General features: G+C 46.7%; 1 protein-coding gene across 8 annotated transcripts in view; it reads left to right on the top strand.

Moving 5' to 3' along the window:
* The window catches only part of LOC106579667 (uncharacterized), a 136,749-nt gene that overhangs the window by 25,868 nt on the left and 96,861 nt on the right, over positions 1-14,020 (top strand). The window lies entirely within an intron of this gene.

The following is a 14,020-nucleotide window of genomic DNA, read 5'->3' as shown; positions in this document are numbered from 1 at the left end:
AGCATTGAGCCCTTGGCCCCTGAGCCCTTGGCCCCTGGGGCAGGGCTGCTACATTCCTGAAGGAGTGTGTCTCACGCTGTCAGAGTCCTGGGCTCTCTCTCTCTCTCTCTCTTTCACTCTCTGTCTCTCTCTCTCTCTCTCGCTCTCTTTCACTCTCTCTCTCTCTTGTCCTCTCTCTCTCTCTCTCATTGACTGTCTGTCTCTCTCTCGCTCTCTCTCTCTTTCACTCTGTCTCTCTCTTGTCCTCTCTCTCTCTCTCTCTCTCTCTCTCTCTTTCGCTCTCTGTCTCTCTCTTGCCCTCCCTCTCTTTCCCGTTCTCTCTCATTAATCAACATCACACAGTAACAGCCCTGCAGGCCTTTGTGGCGAAGCTCGACTGAACACATACGCCACCACGCTCTTACATAAATAACACCAACACAAAGAATGGCCAACGCCCTGGGAAATCAGGTGCCTGTGTGTACATACGTACTTGCGTGCATGCGTGCGTTTAGTGTGTACGTGCGTTCGTGCGTGCGTTTAGTGTGTACGTGCGTACTTACAGTGTGTACGTGCGTACTTACGTGCGTACGTTTAGTGTGTACGTGCGTACTTACGTGCGTACGTTTAGTGTGCACGTGCGTACTTGCGTGTGTTTGTTCACTTCAACCATTGACAGAGGCTTAAGTTTCTCACTCATTGTTTGGTTATTCTGTCAACATGTGGTCTGTCGATTATTGTCTGCATTGTTGGGATTGAACAGTGAGTGATGTGTGTAAGTGTGTGGCTTTAATATCTTATTGTAGCTAATGTTATAATATGGTTATGTCTACTCCAGTGTCATGCCTGAGGCCATGCCCCACAGTTCTCTCTGTCAAGTTGGCTGAAGTACATCAACATGTAGGCCTATCAGATCTCAAGAAAAGTCATTTTCCCTGTTTTGAGTTACTAGTGGCCAAATACCTCTGTGATACCTGTCGTGATTTGAAGTGATCTATCCCTGAGGTGATCTATCCCTGAGGTGATCTATCCCTGAGGTGAACTATCCCTGAGGTGAACTATCCCTGAGGTGAACTATCCCTGAGGTGATCTATCCCTGAGGTGAACTTTCCCTGAGGTGATCTATCCCTGAGGTGAACTTTCCCTGAGGTGATCTATCCCTGAGGTGATCTATCCCTGAGGTGATCTATCCCTGAGGTGATCTATCCCTGAGGTGATCTATCCCTGAGGTGAACTATCCCTGAGGTGAACTATCCCTGAGGTGATCTATCCCTGAGGTGATCTATCCCTGAGGGGATCTATCCCTGAGGTGAACTTTCCCTGAGGTGATCTATCCCTGAGGTGAACTATCCCTGAGGTGATCTATCCCTGAGGTGAACTTTCCCTGAGGTGATCTATCCCTGAGGTGATCTATCCCTGAGGGGATCTATCCCTGAGGTGAACTATCCCTGAGGTGAACTATCCCTGAGATGATCTATCTCTTTAAGTGTAGAATACTTGTGTGTATTTAATCCAGTGTGCTGTCATTGGGGTAGTGACAGAGTGGTGCTGTACAGTGCTGTTGATTGTGTGACCTGGGACTGGGGTAGTGACAGAGTGGTGCAGTACAGTGCTGTTGATTGTGTGACTGGGGTAGTGACAGAGTGGTGCTGTACAGTGCTGTTGATTGTGTGATTGGGGTAGTGACAGAGTGGTGCTGTACAGTGCTGTTGATTGTGTGACCTGGGACTGGGGTAGTGACAGAGTGGTGCTGTACAGTGCTGTTGATTGTGTGACCTGGGACTGGGGTAGTGACAGAGTGGTGCTGTACAGTGCTGTTGATTGTGTGACCTGGGACTGGGGTAGTGACAGAGTGGTGCTGTACAGTGCTGTTGATTGTGTGACCTGGGACTGGGGTAGTGACAGAGTGGTGCTGTACAGTGCTGTTGATTGTGTGACCTGGGACTGGGGTAGTGACAGAGTGGTGCTGTACAGTGCTGTTGATTGTGTGACTGGGGTAGTGACAGAGTGGTGCTGTACAGTGCTGTTGATTGTGTGATTGGGGTAGTGACAGAGTGGTGCTGTACAGTGCTGTTGATTGTGTGACCTGGGACTGGGGTAGTGACAGAGTGGTGCTGTACAGTGCTGTTGATTGTGTGACCTGGGACTGGGGTAGTGACAGAGTGGTGCAGTACAGTGCTGTTGATTGTGTGACTGGGGTAGTGACAGAGTGGTGCAGTACAGTGCTGTTGATTGTGTGACTGGGGTAGTGACAGAGTGGTGCTGTACAGTGCTGTTGATTGTGTGACCTGGGACTGGGGTAGTGACAGAGTGGTGCTGTACAGTGCTGTTGATTGTGTGACCTGGGACTGGGGTAGTGACAGAGTGGTGCTGTACAGTGCTGTTGATTGTGTGACCTGGGACTGGGGTAGTGACAGAGTGGTGCTGTACAGTGCTGTTGAATGTGTGGCCTGGCCTGGTAGTGAATCAGACCAGGAGGAATGTTGAAGACACCATCTCACTTAGATTAACGTCACAGCTGGACACTGGGCCTGTTTTAAACCTCATCAAATGACCTACAAGGCAGCGACACAACCAGCAGACTACACACAGCACATGTTTTCATTCGACAGGTATTTTATTTCAGCTATCGTTGCTTATTCGGGGTTTGAAGAAACGAGGAAGCAGGGCACTTCCGCATGAAATGAACGCTAGATATAAAACAAGTATAGGAAATATACAGTATATTATCGCGGACATAAGTGTTGGAATTGTAGATATTGGTCCGTCCCATTGTGTTCAAAGCAGCCCAAAGAGTTTGATTCATTTGAAACCTGCCTTCCTTGACTTTATAGGCTAGTAACAGAATGTATTATGGTGATATTTGAAACGATGTAAACAGGCTGTATACCGATCTGCCCTACAAGACAATGTCTCTCTGGCCTTCTCTGTGTGAACTGTGAGTGAGATCCCGCTGACTCTTTGAAGGCTGTGTATTGATTGATAAGGCAGGGGTTAGTCCTGTTGGTATTGACTGTAACTGTAACTATAGCTAGCTCCAGGTGGAGGTCTAGGCTCAGCCGGCTGCCCCCAGGGTCGAGGCTCTCTTTTGGGGAGGGTGACAGAGAGGCTTCTCTGAGTCACCGGCCTATAGCAGGAGGACTGCGGTCACACCGGGCATCCCAGGCATGGCCCGGCCCACTGATGGCACACACACACACACACACACACAGACACAGACACAGACACACACAGACACAGACAACACAGTTGTGCGTGGGGCTGGTGGGGGAAGTCCGCGGCCATGGAGGGAGCATCTAACTCCTTAGAATCTGCTGGGGACTCGTTTGGTATTAAATGTGTATGTTTGTTGTTGTCACGGGGAAAGGTCTGATGGATACATTCATTTGTGAAAAATGTATTGAACTTGATGCAGCTAAAGAAAGCATTATTACTCATCATGAATAAATACTATCCGCATCTTTAAATGCTTCCTGTCAAAACATCCAAGAGGATTATAATGGGGCCTTCCTGGACTACGATCATTTTCCACCACTGCAACCCTCTACTAGTTTGAACCACAAAATGGCTGCTCATTGTTCGGCTCCAGGTGAGCATAAATGGATGCGTGTCGGAACCAGCCTGCCTTCTTCCTCTACGTCCAGACTTAAGACTTTCAAATCGCTTTGAGCCCCAGTACCAGCTAAATATTTCAAAAAATGAAAAGCATTGTATTTGAGACAAATCATTCACTAAACCCTAAACCTCAACAAAATCTTGTAATAAATAATGTGGAAATTGAGAAAGTTGAGGTGACTAAACTGCTTGGAGTAACACTGGATTGTAACCTGTCATGGTCAAAACATATTGATTCAACAGTAGCTAAGATGGGGAGAAGTCTGTCCATAATAAAGCTCTGCTCTGCCTTCTTAACAACATTATCAACAAGGCAGGTCCTACAGGCTCTAGTTTTGTCGCACCTAGACTACTGTTCAATAGTGTTGTCAGGTGCCACAAAGAGGGACTTAGGAAAATTGCAATTGGCTGAGAACAGGGCAGCACGGTACACAGAGAGCTAACATTAATAATATGCATGTCAATCTCTCCTGGCTCAAAGTGGAGGAGAGATTGACTTCATTACTACTTGTATTTGTGAGAGGTATTGGCATTTTGAACTACTGGCACACAGCTCAGACACCCATGCATACCCCACAAGACATGCCACCAGAGGTCTCTTCACAGTCCCCAAGTCCAGAACAGACTATGGGAGGCACACAGTACTACATAGAGCCATGACTACATGGAACTTTATTACACATCAGATAACTGATGCAGCAGTAAAATTTGATTTTAAAAACAGATAAAAATACACCTTATGGAACACCGGGGACTGTGAAGCAACACATGCATACAAACACATGATAACATACGCACTATACACACATATACACATGGATTTTGCTGGACCCCAGAAAGAGTAGCTGCTGCCTTGACAGGAACTAATGGGGATCCTTAATAAACCCCAGGAAGAGTAGCTGCTGCCTTGGCAGGAACTAATGGGGATCCATAATAAACCCCAGGAAGAGTAGCCGCTGCCTTGGCAGGAACTAATGGGGATCCATAATAAACCCCAGGAAGAGTAGCCGCTGCCTTGGCAGGACACTAATGGGGATCCATAATAAACCCCAGGAAGAGTAGCTGCTGCCTTGACAGGAACTAATGGGGATCCATAATAAACCCCAGGAAGAGTAGCTGCTGCCTTGGCAGGACACTAATGGGGATCCTTAATAAACCCCAGGAAGAGTAGCCGCTGCCTTGGCAGGACACTAATGGGGATCCATAATAAACCCCAGGAAGAGTAGCCGCTGCCTTGGCAGGACACTAATGGGGATCCATAATAAACCCCAGGAAGAGTAGCCGCTGCCTTGGCAGGACACTAATGGGGATCCTTAATAAATACAAATACAGGGAACCAACCACCTGCTTGTAATTTCAGCCACCATGTCATGTGTGAACAGCATGGAGAAAAAGGTCCGTGTCAGCTGTCTGCAGATCAGTAGAAAAAGGTCCGTGTCAGCTGTCTGCAGATCAGTAGAAACAGGCCCGTGTCAGCTGTCTACAGATCAGTAGAAACAGGCTCGTGTCAGCTGTCTACAGATCAGTAGAAACAGGCCCGTGTCAGCTGTCTACAGATCAGTAGAAACAGGCTCGTGTCAGCTGTCTACAGATCAGTAGAAACAGGCCCGTGTCAGCTGTCTACAGATCAGTAGAAACAGGCCTGTGTCAGCTGTCTACAGATCAGTAGAAACAGGCCCGTGTCAGCTGTCTACAGATCAGTAGAAACAGGCCCGTGTCAGCTGTCTACAGATCAGTAGAAACAGGCCCGTGTCAGCTGTCTACAGATCAGTAGAAACAGGCCCGTGTCAGCTGTCTACAGATCAGTAGAAACAGGCCCCTGTCAGCTGTCTACAGATCAGTAGAAACAGGCCCGTGTCAGCTGTCTACAGTACAGTAGAAACAGGCTCGTGTCAGCTGTCTGCAGATCAGTAGAAACAGGCCTGTGTCAGCTGTCTACAGATCAGTAGAAACAGGCCCGTGTCAGCTGTCTACAGTACAGTAGAAACAGGCTCGTGTCAGCTGTCTGCAGATCAGTAGAAACAGGCTTGTGTCAGCTGTCTGCAGATCAGTAGAAACAGGCCCGTGTCAGCTGTCTGCAGATCAGTAGAAACAGGCTTGTGTCAGCTGTCTGCAGATCAGTAGAAAGCTCTGCACAGGGCCTCACACACACACACACACACACACACACACACACACACACACACACACACACACACACACAGCGAGAGAGAGAGAGATACGGTACAGTTAGTTAGATTAACACGCACAGATGCAGAATGCCTGCTAAACCAGAAAGTGTCATCACCTTTCTTAGAAAGTGACATGATGACATCAGAGGTCAGAGTTCCTCTCGGCTGTTTTCTATCCGCTCGGTAGAGAACAAGATGTCTTGTCTGGGGATTTTGGGATTTATTTAAACATTTGCAGTAATTAATTAAAGGTTTTATTAAAAGTTATATTTCAGGTTTTGAACTGATCATGGGTTGTGGCTCAGGTAAACCACATATGTACAAAAGATAAAGGAGTTATTGAATTTTCTTATGAACTTACAATCACCAGAATAAATACTAGACAGTCAGGGAGAATGGGACATTCCATAAATGTCATGGGGCTTATTGATTTAGTTATAATGTTTGAGTCACTCAGATAGCATAAGATCAAGGCATAGGCCATGGTGAAATGTGTAGAATTGCAGGAAATTAGCTTTAAAACTGAAATGTTTCTCTCAGCCACATGGCGAAATGTGTAGAATTGCAGGAAATTAGCTTTAAAACAGCCAAACTGTCTCTGCGACCTAGAGGAGGGCCTCTAAATGTGGCCCTGACATTGCGCTGTGCCCAGGGTGACTGTACAGGAAGGTGATAGGAAAACCCACACACCAGTTAGGACACAGTGTACATTAAATAGTGCACCTGCAGTATCTACCATGTTTGCTGGGTCAACACGTAGGAGTGCCACTTAAACAAATCCAAGTCCATAGATTATGATTGGCATTACGTCAGGTTTGGCCTGTTGTCTGCTATTGTGGCTGTTTTGAAATGCCCTTAAAAACATTTCTTTATCTTTACTTCGCTTTGGAAGATTTTAGTTGTGAATCCCACGGGCTGTTTTTTTTCCCTCCTTAAATTACGTTTTGCCTTTTAGCACGGTTGAATGTCAGCTTTGTTGATCGTCGTTTCATATTTCTCAATGACTCACCTGTGTGAGCTGTCAGCTACTCCTTCTGTTTACACACTATAGTGATCTGTTGTAGCAGGTTAGAGAGAATTAACCAGAGCACACACACACACACACACACACACACACACACACACACACACACACACACACACACACACACACACACCAACGGGTTAATGTTAGAATCCAGAAAGTACAGCAACACCGTTTGTGTTGTTTTCTTTCGAGAGAAACTCCACTAGTTTCAATTCAAGGTCAGTTTAAATGCCGTGATTGTGAAAGAAGCCAAGCTAGCCATCTGCAATGAATAGGTCCACAGGCTGGAGTTATATTTGGTCTCGTCATTAGAGTTATATTGGGTCTCATCAGAGTTATATTTGGTCTCGTCATTAGAGTTATATTGGATCTCATCATTAGAGTTATATTTGGTCTCATCATTGTAGTTATATTTGGTCTCATCATTAGAGTTATATTGGGTCTCATCAGAGTTATATTTGGTCTCATCATTAGAGTTATATTGGGTCTCATCAGAGTTATATTTGGTCTCGTCATTAGAGTTATATTGGATCTCATCATTAGAGTTATATTTGGTCTCATCATTGTAGTTATATTTGGTCTCATCATTAGAGTTATATTGGGTCTCATCAGAGTTATATTTGGTCTCATCATTAGAGTTATATTGGGTCTCATCATTAGAGTTATATTGGTCTCATCATTAGAGTTATATTTGGTCTCATCATTGGAGTTATATTTGGTCTCATCACTAGAGTTATATTTGGTCTCATCATTAGAGTTATATTGGGTCTCATCATTAGAGTTATATTTGGTCTCATCATTAGAGTTATATTGGGTCTCATCATTAGAGTTATATTGGTCTCATCATTAGAGTTATATTTGGTCTAATCATTGGAGTTATATTTGGTCTCATCACTAGAGTTATATTTGGTCTCATCATTAGAGTTATATTGGGTCTCATCAGAGTTATATTTGGTCTCGTCATTAGAGTTATATTGGATCTCATCATTAGAGTTATATTGGTCTCATCATTAGAGTTATATTTGGTCTCATCATTGGAGTTATATTTGGTCTCATCACTAGAGTTATATTTGGTCTCATCATTAGAGTTATATTGGGTCTCATCATTAGAGTTATATTTGGTCTCATCATTAGAGTTATATTGGGTCTCATCATTAGAGTTATATTGGTCTCATCATTAGAGTTATATTTGGTCTAATCATTGGAGTTATATTTGGTCTCATCACTAGAGTTATATTTGGTCTCATCATTAGAGTTATATTTGGTCTCATCATTAGAGTTATATTGGGTCTCATCATTAGAGTTATATTTGGTCTCATCATTAGAGTTATATTGGATCTCATCATTAGAGTTATATTGGGTCTCATCATTGGAGTTATATTGGTTCTCATCATTAGAGTTATATTGGGTCTCATCATTGGATACTTCCATTGAAGCAACGTTGGTGGGTGTGGCATGGCTTATTCTCCCCTCACAGACATGAGGCTGGTTTTACTAGTGAAACTGGGGACTGTTTTAACCACTCTGGCTTTCTGGTGTTAGCCAAGGCCTGAGAGTGGTACACTCTCTCCACTGGAGACTGTGTGTACTACTGCAGCTTACAGGAACCTGAGAGAGGTACACCCTCTCCACTGGAGACTGTATGTACTACTGCAGCTTACAGGAACCTGAGAGAGGTACACCCTCTCCACTGGAGACTGTATGTACTACTGCAGCTTACAGGAACCTGAGAGAGGTACACTCTCTCCACTGGAGACTGTGTGTACTACTGCAGCTTACAGGAACCTGAGAGAGGTACACCCTCTCCACTGGAGACTGTATGTACTACTGCAGCTTACAGGAACCTGAGAGAGGTACACCCTCTCCACTGGAGACTGTATGTACTACTGCAGCTTACAGGAACCTGAGAGAGGTACACCCTCTCCACTGGAGACTGTATGTACTACTGCAGCTTACAGGAACCTGAGAGAGGTACACCCTCTCCACTGGAGACCGTGTGTACTACTGCAGCTTACAGGAACCTGAGAGAGGTACAACCTCTCCACTGGAGACTATGTGTACTACTGCAGCTTACAGGAACCTGAGAGAGGTACACCCTCTCCACTGGAGACTGTGTGTACTACTGCAGCTTACAGGAACCTGAGAGAGGTACACCCTCTCCACTGGAGACCGTGTGTACTACTGCAGCTTACAGGAACCTGAGAGAGGTACACCCTCTCCACTGGAGACTGTGTGTACTACTGCAGCTTACAGGAACCTGAGAGAGGTACACCCTCTCCACTGGAGACCGTGTGTACTACTGCAGCTTACAGGAACCTGAGAGAGGTACACCCTCTCCACTGGAGACTGTATGTACTACTGCAGCTTACAGGAACCTGAGAGAGGTACACCCTCTCCACTGGAGACTGTATGTACTACTGCTGCTTACAGGAACCTGAGAGAGGTACACCCTCTCCACTGGAGACCGTGTGTACTACTGCAGCTTACAGGAACCTGAGAGAGGTACACCCTCTCCACTGGAGACCGTGTGTACTACTGCAGCTTACAGGAACCTGAGAGAGGTACACCCTCTCCACTGGAGACTGTGTGTACTACTGCAGCTTACAGGAACCTGAGAGAGGTACACCCTCCTCTCCACTGGAGACTATGTGTACTACTGCAGCTTACAGGAACCTGAGAGAGGTACACCGTCCTCTCCACTGGAGACCGTGTGTACTACTGCAGCTTACAGGAACCTGAGAGAGGTACACCCTCTCCACTGGAGACCGTGTGTACTACTGCAGCTTACAGGAACCTGAGAGAGGTACACCCTCCTCTCCACTGGAGACTATGTGTACTACTGCAGCTTACAGGAACCTGAGAGAGGTACACCCTCCTCTCCACTGGAGACTATGTGTACTACTGCAGCTTACAGGAACCTGAGAGAGGTACACCCTCCTCTCCACTGGAGACTATGTGTACTACTGCAGCTTACAGGAACCTCCCATAGACTGTTTGAGTCTTACACTCTGTATTGTGAATGTTCACGTTTCAGTTGATTTGTATAGCTCCAGAGGGAAATCTAGATTGCAGTAAATACAAAACATTTTTACAGCAGTGGAGGCTGGTGGGAGGAGCTGTAGGAGGAGGGGCTCATTGTAATGCCTGGAATGGAATCAGACACATGAAACCACATTTTTGACTCCGTCTATTACAATGAGCCTGTACTCATATAGCTCCTCCCACCAGCCTCCTCTGATTTACAGACAGTGTAAAACCAGTCTCGATACTATACATTTTGTCATTGACTCAACAGTGTAACATTGGCAGGGCTATCAAATGAGAAGTACCTGAAAAGCAGTGGAGGCTGCTGAGGGAGGACGGCTCATGGTAATGGCTGGAACGGAACGAATGGAATGGAAACAAACACATGGAAACCATGGAAACCATGTGTTGGATGTATTTGATACCATTCCACTGATTCTGCTCCAGTCATTACCACGAGCTAAAAGGTAGGTGTTGTTTCCCTTGTTCCTCAGTGCCCATATAGTCACCAACCAGACTGTCCAGCAGATGGCGCTCCTGGCATGTTATAGTGTTATACAATGACAAAACATTAAGAACACCTACTCATTCCATGACATAGACTGACCAGGTGAATCCAGGTGAAAGTTATGATCCCTTATTGATGTCACTTGTTAAATCCACTTCAATCAGTGTAGATGAAGAGGAGGAGAGAAGTTAAAGAAGGACTTTTAAGCCTTGAGACAGTTGAGACATGGATTGTGGATGTGTGTCATTCAGAGGGTGAATGGGCAAGACAAAATATTTAAGTGCCTTTGAACAGAGTATGGTAGTAGGTGCCAGGCGCACCGTTTTGAGTGTGTCAAGAACTGCAACGCTGCTGGGTTTTCCACACTGAACCCACTGGGTGGTGTACCATTCTTGTGTGTATCAAGAATGGTACACCACCCAAAGGACATCCAGCCAACTTGACACAACTGTGGGAAGCATTGGAGTCAACATTGGCCAGCATCCCTGTGGAACGCTTTCGACACCTTGGAGTCCAAGCCCCGAACGAACTGAGGCTGTCCTGAGGGCAAAAAGTACACTGTGTATATACACAGCTCTGTGAAAAGAGAAAGAGACAGCGAGAGAGAGGGAGGACTCCACCATACAGACGGTAGCCCTGTAGTACACTGGCTGGTGAAACTCTTTGTTTACGTACATACGTAGACAATGTGAAAGTGTGTACAGAGAGGGGACAAAGATTTCAAAGAGAAGGAGGAAGTTCGAGTTCAAGATTTCAAAGAGAAGGAGGAAGTTAGATTTCAAGATTTCAAAGAGATGGAGGAAGTTAGATTTCAAAGGGGGGGTTAGATTTAGAGAAGTGCACTACGGGTTAGCTGTCCTCACTGCACTGGATGTGTGAGTTCTGCCTGGCTGGGAGGGAGGGAGAGAGAGAGGGAAGGAGGGAGGGAGAGAGAGAGAGAGGAGGGAGGGAGGGAGGGAGGGAAGTAGGGAGGGAGAGAGAGAGGGAAGGAAGGGGGGAGAGAGAGGTAAGGAGGGAGGGAGGGAGAGAGAGAGAGAGGGAAGGAGGGAGGGGGGGAGAGGGAGAGATAGAGATAGAGATAGAGGGAAGGAGGGAGGGAGAGGGGGAAGGAGGGAGGGAGAGGGGGAAGGAGAGGGAAGGGGAGAGGGAAGAAGGGAGAGAGAGGGAAGGAGGAAGGGAGAGAGAGAGAAGGAGGGAGGGAGAGGGAAGGAGGTTTTGCTGGAACGTGTGCTGCTCTGCTCTGCTCTGCTCAGCACTAACCCCAATCCATTTCTCTGATACACCATTGGCACATGCATCCTAATCTTCTTGATTGAGGAATCCAGGGGGAGGAGGGGACCGTGTAAAAAGGGAAGAATGGGGGCGAGATTAGAGAGAGAGACAGAGATAGAGACAGACAGAGGACTTTAAGGCTCAGCCTGTTGGGAAATGAAAACATAGAGAGAGAGAGAGAGAGAGAGAACCTGACATTAGTCCTCCAGGGTCGGTGAAAGATGACACCGTATGACTTGGCAGATTCTCGCAGTGTCCGTTGGTCACATGACGCTATAGCTGTGTCTATCTCGTTGGCCTGATCATCAACCAGCCTTTCCCCTGTCTGTCTGTCTGTCTGTCTGTCTGTCTGTCTGTCTGTCTGTCTGTCTGTCTGTCTGTCTGTCTGTCTGTCTGTCTGTCTGTCTGTCTGTCTGTCTGTCTGTCTGTCTGTCTGTCTGTCTGTCTGTCTGTCTGTTTACCCTAGCGCTACAGCACCATATAACCTAGCACAGAGTGGGCTGTTTTCTCATTCAGAACATCCGTGGATGTTCTCAGATTATTGTCAGTGTGGGCCTAGCAGAGAGGCTGACCCCTGGTGGCCCAGAAGGACATTACATTACAGACAGTGTGGGCCTAGCAGAGAGGCTGACCCCTGGTGGCCCAGAAGGACATTACATTACAGACAGTGTGGGCCTAGCAGAGAGGCTGACCCCTGGTGGCCCAGAAGGACATTACATTACAGACGGTGTGTTAGATAGAGACAGAGAGGCTGACCCTGGTGACCCAGAAGGACATTACATTACAGACAGTGTGTTAGATAGAGACAGAGAGGCTGACCCTGGTGGCCCAGAAGGACATTACATTACAGACAGTGTGTTAGATAGAGACAGAGAGGCTGACCCTGGTGGCCCAGAAGGACATTACATTACAGACTGTGTGTTAGATAGAGACAGAGAGGCTGACCCTGGTGGCCCAGAAGGACATTACATTACAGACAGTGTGTTAGATAGAGACAGAGAGGCTGACCCTGGTGGCCCAGAAGGACATTACATTACAGACAGTGTGTTAGATAGAGACAGAGAGGCTGACCCTGGTGGCCCAGAAGGACATTACATTACAGACAGTGTGTTAGATAGAGACAGAGAGGCTGACCCTGGTGGCCCAGAAGGACATTACATTACAGACTGTGTGTTAGATAGAGACAGAGAGGCTGACCCTGGTGGCCCAGAAGGACATTACAGACAGTGTGTTAGATAGAGACAGAGAGGTTGACCCTGGTGGCCCAGAAGGACATTACATTACAGACAGTGTGTTAGATAGAGACAGAGAGGCTGACCCTGGTGACCCAGAAGGACATTACATTACAGACAGTGTGTTAGATAGAGACAGAGAGGCTGACCCTGGTGACCCAGAAGGACATTACATTACAGACAGTGTGTTAGATAGAGACAGAGAGGCTGACCCTGGTGGCCCAGAAGGACATTACATTACAGACAGTGTGTTAGATAGAGACAGAGAGGCTGACCCTGGTGGCCCAGAAGGACATTACATTACAGACAGTGTGTTAGATAGAGACAGAGAGGCTGACCCTGGTGACCCAGAAGGACATTACATTACAGACAGTGTGTTAGATAGAGACAGAGAGGCTGACCCTGGTGACCCAGAAGGACATTACATTACAGACAGTGTGTTAGATAGAGACAGAGAGGCTGACCCTGGTGACCCAGAAGGACATTACATTACAGACAGTGTGTTAGATAGAGACAGAGAGGCTGACCCTGGTGGCCCAGAAGGACATTACATTACAGACAGTGTGTTAGATAGAGACAGAGAGGCTGACCCTGGTGACCCAGAAGGACATTACATTACAGACAGTGTGTTAGATAGAGACAGAGAGGCTGACCCTGGTGACCCAGAAGGACATTACATTACAGACAGTGTGTTAGATAGAGGCTGACCCTGGTGGCCCAGAAGGACATTACATTACAGACAGTGTGTTAGATAGAGACAGAGAGGCTGACCCTGGTGACCCAGAAGGACATTACATTACAGACAGTGTGTTAGATAGAGACAGAGAGGCTGACCCTGGTGGCCCAGAAGGACATTACATTACAGACAGTGTGTTAGATAGAGACAGAGAGGCTGACCCTGGTGGCCCAGAAGGACATTACATTACAGACAGTGTGTTAGATAGAGACAGAGAGGCTGACCCTGGTGACCCAGAAGGACATTACATTACAGACAGTGTGTTAGATAGAGACAGAGAGGCTGACCCTGGTGACCCAGAAGGACATTACAGACAGTGTGTTAGATAGAGACAGAGAGGCTGACCCTGGTGGCCCAGAAGGACATTACATTACAGACAGTGTGTTAGATAGAGACAGAGAGGCTGACCCTGGTGGCCCAGAAGGACATTACATTACAGACAGTGTGTTAGATAGA

This window comes from Salmo salar, chromosome 19, assembly GCF_965601325.2.
Source record: "Salmo salar chromosome 19, fSalSal1, whole genome shotgun sequence".
In the NCBI taxonomy this organism is placed as follows: Eukaryota; Metazoa; Chordata; class Actinopteri; order Salmoniformes; family Salmonidae; genus Salmo; species Salmo salar.
The sequence above is the reverse complement of the archived record's forward strand: the minus strand, read 5'-3'. Positions and strand labels throughout refer to the sequence as shown.